At 44.8% G+C, this 12,161-nt stretch overlaps 1 protein-coding gene across 3 annotated transcripts in view; it reads right to left on the reverse strand.

Annotated features, from left to right (window-relative positions):
* The window catches only part of fam102ab (family with sequence similarity 102 member Ab), an 82,943-nt gene that overhangs the window by 39,113 nt on the left and 31,669 nt on the right, over positions 1 to 12,161 (reverse strand). The window contains exon 1 of one of the 3 annotated variants that reach the window (XM_046290378.1): positions 10,334 to 10,623. The exons of the other annotated variants lie outside the window; for them this stretch is intronic. The gene's annotated coding sequence lies outside the window, so the exon portion shown is untranslated. Of the gene's footprint in view, positions 1 to 10,333; positions 10,624 to 12,161 lie in introns of those variants that run through there. 3 annotated transcript variants of the gene reach the window in all.

Genomic DNA, 12,161 nt, shown 5'->3' on the forward strand with positions numbered 1-12,161 from the left:
AGCCCTCCCCTATAGGTTCAGGTTTTGCGGCCGGAGTCCGCACCTTTGGCGTGAGTTGGGGTGGGCAGTCTATGTGTGTTTTTCTATGTTGGGGTTTTGAGTTCAGCCTAGTATGGTTCTCAATCAGAGGCAGGTGTCGTTAGTTGTCTCTGATTGAGAATCATACTTAGGTAGCCTGGGTTTCACTTTTGAGTGGTGGGTGTTTGTTTTCGGTGTGTGTGTTGTTGCCACACGGTACTGTTTCGGTTTCGTTCGTTTCAAGTTTATTGTTTTGTAGTGTTCAGTTTATGTCTTTAAATAAACGTTATGGACACTTTCCACGCTGCGCATTGGTCCTCCTCTCTTTCTCCCGAAGACGATTGTTACAGACACAGAGAGACAGACAGAGAAAAACAGAGACACAGAGAGACAGACAGAGAAAAACAGAGACAGACAGAGAGACAGATAAAGTAGAAACAAAGTGGGAATAAAAATACAATATAATACCAGGGTAAGTTCATTCTAAGCCTACCTACCCTATGTATTTGGCCCAGTTTCATCATGAGACCTACAGAACCAGTAATCTATTTATCATAGGGCCTGTGATATTGTATTTCATATCCTGAATTGAATTTGGAATTGACCCAGATCCTTGCTATTGAGATATCTCCAGCTAGAGTAGAGAAGGAGGAATATGGAGAGGTTCACTTTAATCAAGGGCATTCTGATCAAGGGCAACTTATGATAAAATATCAAAGTAAAATACAGGCAAGAAATAACAACATAGTCTTGTATGTTTAAAGAGACACCTTGACTGGGTGTTGATTCTAGTCTACGGTGTGCCCTGGGGGCATCTTGGTTGTCTGTGTTGTTCGAGCTCTCTCTGATAGGTGCATGACAACACTGAATATCAGGAAGAGCATTCTGGGAAAGTGGAGCATACCATACAGTTTTTTTTTTTTACATTTGCAAAACTTTTTGCTTTGTCATTATGCAGTATTGTGTGTAGATTGATGAGGGGGAGAATTATTTAATACATTATAGAATAAGGCTGTAACGTGGAAAAAGTCAAGGGGTCTGAATACGTTCCGAATGCACTGTATTTAGAATATATGTGTCTAAATATATGGCTCTGCCTGAGATGTTGGGATACAGGGACTTGCAGCATTCTCACTGTCATGTAATTCTCTTATAGTAGTAGTGTCATGTTCCTTCCCACACAGTCATGTAACTATAATCAGGAAAGGTTTTGTGTTATTACATACAGCCGGGAAGAACTTTTGGATTTCTGAGTGGTGGTAACACACCAGCATTACCAGCATTGGTAACACACCAGCATTACCAGCATTGGTAACACACCAGCATTACCAGCATTGGTAACACACCAGCATTACCAGCATTGGTAACACACCAGCATTACCAGCATTGGTAACACACCAGCATTACCAGCATTGGTAACACATCAGCATTACCAGCATTGGTAACACACCAGCATTACCAGCATTGGTAACACACCAGCATTACCAGCATTGGTAACACACCAGCATTACCAGCATTGGTAACACACCAGCATTACCAGCATTGGTAACACACCAGCATTACCAGCATTGGTAACACACCAGCATTACCAGCATTGGTAACACACCAGCATTACCAGCATTGGTAACACACCAGCATAACCAGCATTGGTAACACACCAGCATTACCAGCATTGGTAACACACCAGCATTACCAGCATTGGTAACACACCAGCATTACCAGCATTGGTAACACACCAGCATAACCAGCATTGGTAACACACCAGCATTACCAGCATTGGTAACACACCAGCATTACCAGCATTGGTAACACACCAGCATTACCAGCATTGGTAACACACCAGCATAACCAGCATTGGTAACACACCAGCATTACCAGCATTGGTAACACACCAGCATTACCGGCATTATGACCAGGAATATGACATCAGGGATCGTAACATACTCTGGGCCAGACAAGGATGCATGCTCAGCCCCCTCCTGTACTCCATGTTCACCCACGACTGTATGACCATGCACGATTATAATTGAATCATCAACTTTGCAGACGACACAACAGTGTTGGTCCTGATTACCAACAACAACGAGACAGTCTACAGAGAAGAAGTGAGGGCCCTGGGAGTGTGATGCCAGGAAAATAACCTCTAACCCAATGTCAACAAAATTAAGGAGCTGATCGTGGACTTCAGGAAACAGCAGAGGGAGCACCCTCCTATGCATATTGAAGGGACCATAGTGGAGAAGGTAGAAAGCTTCAAGTTCCTTGGCGCACACATCAATGACAAACTGAAATGGTCCACCCCACACAGACAGTGTGGTGAAGAAGGCGCAACAGGACTACAGTCAAGTAGCTAGTCAAGTAACTACAGTCATGAAACTACAGTCATCTAACTACAGTCAAGTAACTACAGTCAAGTAACTAGTCAAGTAACTACAGTCATGTAACTACAGTCAAGTAACTACAGTCAAGTATCTACAGTAAAGTAACTACAGTCATGTAACAACAGCCATATAACTACAGTAAAGTAACTGCAGTCATGTAACTACAGGATATACCTACAGTAAAGTAACTACTGTCATGTAACTGCAGTCAAGTATCTACAGTCATGTAACCAAGTTGTCCAATAGTCAAGTTCCCTTTCCATACAGTCAAAGGAGATATGATCACCATGCACAGGGCTGACACACACACACACACACACACACACACACACACACACACACACACACACACACACACACACACACACACACACACACACACACACACACACACACACACACACACACACACACACACACACACAATCTGATACAGCAGGAGTGTTATCTGAAAGGTTGGCTTGGCTCTGGCTTGCTCTCTACACTACCATGCATTACAGCTCTGACGACAGCACTAGCTGAGCCCTCCCTCCCTGTCTGTCTTTCTTTCTCTCTCTCTCTCACACACACACACACACACACACCACAGTGACTCTGAGAAAGAGGGAAAATGTAACATATAGAAAGGTGAAATATAACTGGTATGTGGTAATTCTAATTCCCCTGATTTGAGTGGAGGTAATGCTTGAGAATAACAGTTAACAGGTTGTGCAGTTAGTGAAGTTTGTGGAATGGCACGATGGTCATGTTCAGACAGCTCTGGTAAATACAGATGTTATCCGTTACAGCTTAGCCCCCTGGATGATAAGGTATCTAAACACTGTGGATTCGTCCCAAATGGCACCTTTTCCCTATATAGTGCACTACTTTTGACCAGGGCCCATAGTGTACTATGTAGGGAATAGTGTGCCATTTTGGACCTAGTCCATTACTGGAGGGATTCAGAAACTTAGCCTCAGGGAGAGGGAAGACTATGCACTGGGCTATGAGTGTGTGTGTGTGTGTGTGTGTGTGTGTGTGTGTGTGTGTGTGTGTGTGTGTGTGTGTGTGTGTGTGTGTGTGTGTGTGTGTGTGTGTGTGTGTGTGTGTGTGTGTGTGTGTGTGTGTGTGTGTGTGTGTGTGTGTGTGCGTGTGCGTGTGCGTGTGTGTGTGTGTTGCCCGGATGTAGTCAGGAACATGCAATCTTGAGTGGAACTAAAAGTTGTTCTTAAATTGTTATTCAACTCAATCTGAGAATAATCTTGTTTAAACTGCCATGGTAGGCTTGACTTACCTCTCTATATGATGGTTAAAACAATAAGCCTTGAAAACACACACGTACAATTGCACACACACATGCACAGGCAAATACTTCACACAAGCACCTCTCAAGGCAATCCATCTCTCCAAATCATCAGCTTAGTCCTGGGGAATGTGTTAGGGTGCTCTGGGGGAATGGGGGACTGTGCAGGGTCAGGCTCAAGCATGTAAACCACACTCACTGAACTATGGTGAGGTGGATTTACTCTGTGTGTGTGTGTGTGTGTGTGTGTGTGTGTGTGTGTGTGTGTGTGTGTGTGTGTGTGTGTGTGTGTGTGTGTGTGTGTGTGTGTGTGTGTGTGTGTGTGTGTGTGTGTGTGTGTGTGTGTGTGTGTGTGTGTGTGTGTGTGTGTGTGTGTGTGTGTGTGTGTGTGTGTGTGTGTGTGTGTGTGTGTGGTCTGAGCACTTGTTAAAGTAAGCCATGTCTCATGTCCAATGCACAGGGGTGTATGTTTGATCAGTACCAAATGGTGCTTGGGTTCTGGGCTGAGAGATGAATAAGGCCCAATGGTACAGTAGAATACAGTATATCACTGTCAACTCAATACAGCTGTCAACTGAATAAACTGTCAACTCAATACAGCTGTCAACTGAATACACTGTCAACTCAATACAGCTGTTAACTGAATACACTGTCAACTCAATACAGCTGTTAACTGAATACACTTTCAACTGAATACACTGTCAACTCAATACAACTGTTAACTGAATACACTGTCAACTCAATACAGCTGTTAACTGAATACACTGTCAACTCAATACAGCTGTTAACTGAATACACTGTCAACTGAATACAGCTGTCAACTGAATACACTGTCAACTCAATACAGCTGTTAACTGAATACACTGTCAACTCAATACAGCTGTCAACTGAATACACTGTCAACTCAATACAGCTGTCAACTGAATACACTGTCAACTCAATACAGCTGTCAACTGAATACACTGTCAACTCAATACAGCTGTCAACTCAATACACTGTCAACTCAATACAGCTGTCAACTGAATACACTGTCAACTCAATACAGCTGTCAACTGAATACACTGTCAACTCAATACAGCTGTTAACGGAATACACTGTCAACTGAATACAGCTGTTAACTGAATACACTGTCAACCAAAGCTATGCAGAATGTGAGCAGAGAGGGCAAAGACCCTTCCATCAAAGCTCTGTGTGCATTAAAGTCCATGGGAATAATACAACACTCTTTTATTATGCACCCAGCATTAAGAGTGTAAAGGCATTTTCATTCCATTATATTATAATCATAATAAACTTTTCATTACAATCTCAAAGAGTTTATTATGTATTTCCTTTCTGTCTTCACTCTCATCTAATCACTTTACTTCAAATGAAGAGGGACTGTGTGATGTGTTCTCCCAAGCATGTTAATCTCCAACTTCACAAAAAGCATCCAGGATTTTCCCTTACGGTAAGTATAGCCATGTTTTTCTCTCTCGCGTGCTCTTGGCGCCCACGCTGCCCTCTGCCCTCTATTTCTGGCGCAAACAAATCAATGGGGAGAAAGAGGGAGAGACAGCGCAGAAATTACAGGGTAATACCTAGTTAAATAAAGGTTATAAGAAAATGTATACAAAAATACTGGGAGGAATGCAGAGTAAATAAAAGGTTAAAAAGAGGGGGTGACGAACAAGTCTGCAACCCCATAAATCTTGTTCCAGTGGAGCTATATGCTCCTGTGGTGAACTTGCACATGGTGTTCTAGGACAATGAATTGTTAAAAGTGTTTAGGCCTACCCTTTACTCTGATTACATTTCAACGCAAGCCAATGTAGTGATTGAAAATATCTATTCCACCAGTGAATAGGGAGTTTTCAGTGTGGAAAAGCTCAAGAGTGTGGTTAGTTTCCAGAATTACTACATTTAAGTAAAAATCCCATGCAGCAATGATGTAGAAGCATAAGGCTATGGAAAAACAGATGATATTTCAAAATATTGTTAAAGAGAAAGGTGTGCAACCCTAACTTGCTTACTTACAGTATTTATATAATTCAAATATTTAGATTATTTGGATTCAAAATGTAGATTTGGGAACCCTTCCCTAGTCTGTGAATGAATAAGCACATAGTAACACACACCCCTACGCCCCATTCATGTGTCTGTCACCCGATTCCTGAATCCTACACCCCATTCCTGTGTCCTACGTCCCATTCCTGTGTCCTACGCCCCATTCCTGTATCCTACGCCCCACGTTAAATGAGGTCCTCTTAAATCACACTTTCCCTAGTAGACGGACTGGACCAGGCAGAGATGCAGGCCCAACATTACCGTCTTTAAATACAATATTCCTGCCGGAGCCTGCGTTGGTGGATTCCTTAGTAATGACAGAGGGAAGCCTCTGGTTTAAGGGAGCATCGCTAGTGGAACTTGGAGCATCAGGCATCAGTCAAACTCTGTTTATGTGTGTGTACTGTATGCGTGTGTATATTTTTGTGTGTGTGTGTGCACGCACACGCATGAGTCAAGTGACAGCAGGTGACCTCTGGGTTGAGTCCATATATGACTCATCTAATTTGAGTCTATAATTTGACTTTCTATGTGTATAAATTTGTTTAACTATTTAGTAATGCATTAACTATCTGCACAGTCTTGAGTCTAACCTGACCTTTCCAACTCAAGTCCACTTGTAGCCAGTAATGTCCATGAAAACAGCCCACTTTGGAGTGGGAAATGGCATTCCGAGCTGCCTGGAGGACAGATAAGCCCGGGGATGGGAATCGGAGCGTGCAGGTTCTAACTGACTGGGTACGGGGTCAGAGAGAGGTCCAGAACGGCGGAACAGAGTGCGGCTCTAAGTGTTTTAGTAAACATAAGATTGAAAAAGATCAGGAGACAGAGAGACATCTCAGAGCCACTGAAATTAAGAAATGGAAAGAGCAGGGAAGGAAAGAAGACAACACAAAGGTTCAGAGTTGAGAGAAATGGTAATCCTACTTCTGGTTATAGTTACTTAGGAAGGCCTTTGTCTCCACATGAATATTGCAAACATGAATGGGGCAAACTCACGATAAACCACATAACAAACACACTGAATGTTTATGTAATCCATTTGTCAGTTGACAGATAGGAGGCAACCTTCATGTTGAGAACTAACATAGACAGTCTGTTCATTAACTCAACTCTGACCTGGGGGCATAAGGCAAGGGTGCCTAATATCCCCATGTACACCTTGAAGAAGCCAGTCAGTCAGCTTGGGAAGTTGCAGAGGGGGAGGAGGCGCAAAATTCCCATTTCCCAGCAGGCCTGTTGTTTTAGGAGCTGTGTAAACTGCCCAGTCGGCACAGTCCATTTTCCTCTCCTCCAACTGTTAGAAAAGAGCTGTCATTTTGACTGTGTCAGTTTAACAATAACAATAATAATAAATTATTATTATTATTATTATAAATTAAACTTTTATAAACTATTTTCATTACAATCTCAAAGCACTTTAAGCAACAACAAAAAAACATGCAAGTGTTTCAAACTAAAACAAATAGTTAATGGCCAATCATGGCACCTCACGGTCGCTGAAGCAGCGCTTCTCAGTAGTAGTCTCTGAAGTCAGACACCATGGGTAGAACTCCACCACTACCAATGTGTAGCATCCACCTGGGTGAAGAATCAACAGCCGCAAAGGTGCCAGAAAAGCAAACTGCACATCAGTCCAGAATAGTCCGCCTTGAAGCTAACCACTGGAGAAAACTGTTCAAAACTTAAACTTCAGCATCTTCAACGAGCCTGCCATCTACAAACACCATCCCCTTACTGTGAATCAAAACATAGCTAGCTAGCTAGTTTTCTAGGACGTTAGCTAGCTGAGGTTCTTGATGACAGTGACACATTAGTTAGGCAAAACCAACTGACTTGCCAGCCATGCCATGCTGATACCTAACACATTAGCTAACAAAAACAAAAATGCAATCAAAAGTACTTAAAAATGATTAAATATTTACAAATGTACAGGAGCTCTAGTTTAGGCTGCTATTCTGGCATCATGGCAACGATGGAACCTCTATCAATGGCAACAAGCACTTAGACAACGCTTAACAAACACTTTTTGTTACACAACACAAACATAGACAGGTATTCCTATCTAGAATACGACAGTGGTTCCTTCACTGAATTTCAAGTCATCCAGGAAAAATACCAAGTAAATGAAATACCTCAAGTAGCTTCAATGGGCTAACTGTAAAAAAGAGTGAAGTGCAGACAGAAAGTTGATAGCTTGGCACTTCAGAAGTAAATGGGAGTGTGTGTTTATGCAGTCAAGTGATTAGAGTGGACAGGGGAGGGAGAACAGAGGAGGGAAGCGAGAGAGGGAGGCCGACCTGTAGAATTCTCAAAAAAACACACACTGCACATTACCACACACAGAGACTGGACATTCCCACTTGTATACAATACCACCTCACCAGTGACAACGGGACAGACTGGACACACAGTGGTGCTGGCTGACCACCTCACCAGTGACAACGGGACAGACTGGACACACAGTGGTGCTGGCTGACCACCTCACCAGTGACAACGGGACAGACTGGACACACAGTGGTGCTGGCTGACCACCTCACCAGTGACAACGGGACAGACTGGACACACAGTGGTGCTGGCTGACCACCTCACCAGTGACAATGGGACAGACTGGACACACAGTGGTGCTGGCAGACCACCTCACCAGTGACAACGGGACAGACTGGACACACAGTGGTGCTGGCTAACCACCTCACCAGTGCACCTTTGACCTTTGAAATGTGACTGAGTGAAACCAGCAGAGCTCAGACAAAAGCCCCATCCACTAAAAACTCATAACACCTACTCCTTTGCCCCTGCTCCATATCCCCTACTGCTTAGCCCCTACTCCATAGCCCCTACAGCTCAGCCCCTACTCCTTAGCCCCTACTGCTTAGCCCCTACTCATGTTCTCATGTTCTGAGCAAGGAACTTAAACGTTAGCTTTCTTTCATGGCACATATTGCACTTTTACTTTCTTCTCCAACACTTTGTTTTTGCATTATTTAAACCAAATTGAACATATTCCATTATTTATTTGCGCCTAAATTGATTTTATTGATGTATTATATTAAGTTAAAATAAGTGTTCATTCAGTATTGTTGTAATTGTCATTATTACAAATACATTGCAAAAAAAATTGTCCGATTAATCGGTATCGGCTTTTTTGGTCATCCAATAATCGGTATCGGGGTTGAAAAATCATAATCGATCGACCTCTAGTCCCTACCCCGTAGCCCCTACTCCTTACTCCCTACTCCTTAGCCCCTGCTGCTTAGTCCGTAAACGTAGCCCCTACCCCTTAGCCCCTACTCCTTAGCTCCTACTCCTTAGCCCCTACTCCTTAGCCCCTACTCCTTAGCCCCTACCCCTTAGTCCCTACCCCTTAGTCCCTACTCCTTAGCTCCTACTCCTTAGCTCCTACCCCTTAGTCCCTACCCCTTAGTCCCCACTCCTTAGCCCCTACTCCTTAGCTCCTACTCCTTAGCCCCTACCCCTTAGTCCCTACTCCTTAGCTCCTACTCCTTAGCCCCTACCCCTTAGCCCCTACCCCTTAGCTCCTACTCCTTAACCCCTACCCCTTAGTCCCTACTCCTTAGCCCCTACCCCTTAGCCCCTACTACTTAGCCCCTACCCCTTAGCCCCTACTCCTTAGCTCCTACTCCTTAACCCCTACCCCTTAGTCCCTACTCCTTAGCCCCTACTCCTTAGCTCCTACTCCTTAACCCCTACCCCATAGTCCCTACTCCTTAGTCCCTACTCCTTAGCCCCTACTCCTTAGCCCCTACCCCTTAGCCCCTACTCCTTAGCTCCTACTCCTTAACCCCTACCCCTTAGTCCCTACTCCTTAGCTCCTACTCCTTAGCCCCTACCCCTTAGTCCCTACTCCTTAGCCCCTACTCCTTAGTCCCTACTCCTTAGTCCCTACTCCTTAACCCCTACTCCTTAGCCCCTACCCCTTATACCCCTTAGTCCCTACTCCTTAGCCCCTACTCCTTAGCCCCTACTCCTTAGCCCCTACTCCTTAGACCCTACCCCTTAGTCCCTACTCCTTAGCCCCTACTCCTTAGTCCCTACTCCATAGGCCCTACTCCTTAGCTCCTACCCCTTAGCCCCTACCCCTTAGCCCCTACTCCTTAGTCCCTACTCCATAGGCCCTACTCCTTAGCCCCTACTCCTTAGCTCCTACTCCTTAACCCCTACCCCTTAGTCCCTACTCCTTAGTTCCTACTCCTTAGCCCCTACTCCTTAACCCCTACCACTTAGTCCCTACCCCTTAGTCCCTACTCCTTAGTCCCTACTCCTTAGCCCCTACCCCTTAGTCCCTACTCCTTAGCTCCTACTCCTTAGCTCCTACTCCTTAGCCCCTACCCCTTAGTCCCTACTCCTTAGCCCCTACTCCTTAGTCCCTACTCCTTAGCCCCTACTCCTTAGCCCCTACTCCTTAGCCCCTACCCCTTAGTCCCTACTCCTTAGTCCCTACTCCTTAACCCCTACCCCTTAGCCCCTACTCCTTAGCTCCTACTCCTTAGCTCCTACTTCTTAGCCCCTACTCTTTAGCCCTATACTCCTTAGCCCCTACTCCTTGGTCCCTACTCCATAGCAATCAAATTCCTTTCAGACTTACTTGAAGTGCCTCGGGGGGAAGAGTCTGCTAGGGGTAGTTTCTGGACTCTGAGGAGGAATGAGGGCTGACGCAGAGCAGCTGGGCAACACCAGGGAACCTCCACTCCCTCACAACCTGAAAACTCCCAGACTAAACAACAGAGCAGACAGGGAGAAGCCCATGAAGCCCCAATGACTCAGCTAATATAGACCTAAAGCAGGGAAAGGTAGGGAAGCACACAGCCACTCCTCACATTCTGAGAGAATAGATTCACAATTCAGTGGAGGCTGCTGAGGGGAGGACGGCTCATAATAATGTCTGGAACCGAGAAAATGGAAAAGCATCAAACACATGGAAACCATATTTGATACCGTTCCACTAATTCCACTCCAGCCATTGCCTGTCCTCCCCAATTAAGGTGCCACCAACCTCCTGTGATTCACAGGAGTGAGTGGAGCGAATCAAATGAGGTTGCCATAAGGTTGCTCTGAGATAAAAACTTGGTTTCTGTGATTAGTTTTCATGTGTGCCAAGAGTGTGCTGTGTGTGTCTGTGTGTCTTCCTTTCTCTCCACCCTCCACTCCCGGGGGCTTAATTTAACCTAGGGGGGTTGAGAACACCTATTTTCAGACAGGGGCAAAAATATTTTTTTATTGCCATACACACCCTACTGAGGTACACACACACATACACATTTCATGAGTCCTACTTCCTTCCTATTTGTGTATGTAAATTCTCACACGTTTCATCTCTTCCTCTTTTCTGCCCTGTGAATGGCATGACGACCCTTTCATCTTCTTCATCCCTTCTTCTTCCACTCCCAAAGTTCCCGGGGCCCCGGCACCACCCCCCCTCTTCGATGCTGAGAAAGGTGGAGGGAGTTACACACCCAAAACAGCTGTTTCCAGAGGCTCACTGGAAGCCTCATCCTCATGCATTCATTCAGTCTGTGCATCAGAAAACAGCTATGTTTTTAGTTTCTCAAACGATCAATAAGGGATTGAAAAACACTGGTCTATAGAGAGAACTCAGAGAAGTCACTACACTACATCACTGAACTGAATGCAGTGTGTGTGTGTGTGTGTGTGTGTGTGTGTGTGTGTGTGTGTGTGTGTGTGTGTGTGTGTGTGTCTATAGACCAGTGTTTCTAAATGTATCTTTTCTCAGTAATGTCTTTATCGTTATGTGTCGGAGCCCAGGGAGACTAGCTGTCTCCATTGGCATTGGCTAATGAGGATCCTAATAAATAAAATCAAACACACACACACGTAACAGCTGGCCTGGGAGAGAGTTCTTACAGTCATCAATATGCAGGTTGAGTGGCAATTTACCAATGGTAGAACACATGGTTGCCCACCAAACCTCACCCACCCGGACACAATTGAATGATGCTTTACATTGACATGAGCTTGGGTGCCTATGGACACATGCGCATGGACTTATATGCGTGGACACACACACACACACACACACACACACACACACACACACACACACACACACACACACACCTCCCTCGTTGCAGCCCCTATTGATTTTCTCTGTGAGAGCCGTTCCATTCTACACACACAACAGTGAAATAATACAACATCAATATTCCCTGGCTAGGTTCCAGTGTAGGTCACAGTGTTCTCTAATAAAGATGTCAGGACCCGGTTACGAACCCGGGTCTCCGGAGTGAGAAACAGTCACTTAACCAACTGAACCAACTGAGCCAACTGAGCCACGAATAGTCGGCAGAACCCAGAAGATGAGGCAGACACAGCAGTACTTGAGACTGTGTATTTAATGAAGTAAAAAGTGAAGTTCTTCAGGAAAACATGTAACTCCACAACCTCAAAAGGAATTC

The sequence above is a fragment of the Oncorhynchus gorbuscha genome, linkage group LG11, assembly GCF_021184085.1.
Source record: "Oncorhynchus gorbuscha isolate QuinsamMale2020 ecotype Even-year linkage group LG11, OgorEven_v1.0, whole genome shotgun sequence".
Taxonomy (NCBI): Eukaryota; Metazoa; Chordata; class Actinopteri; order Salmoniformes; family Salmonidae; genus Oncorhynchus; species Oncorhynchus gorbuscha.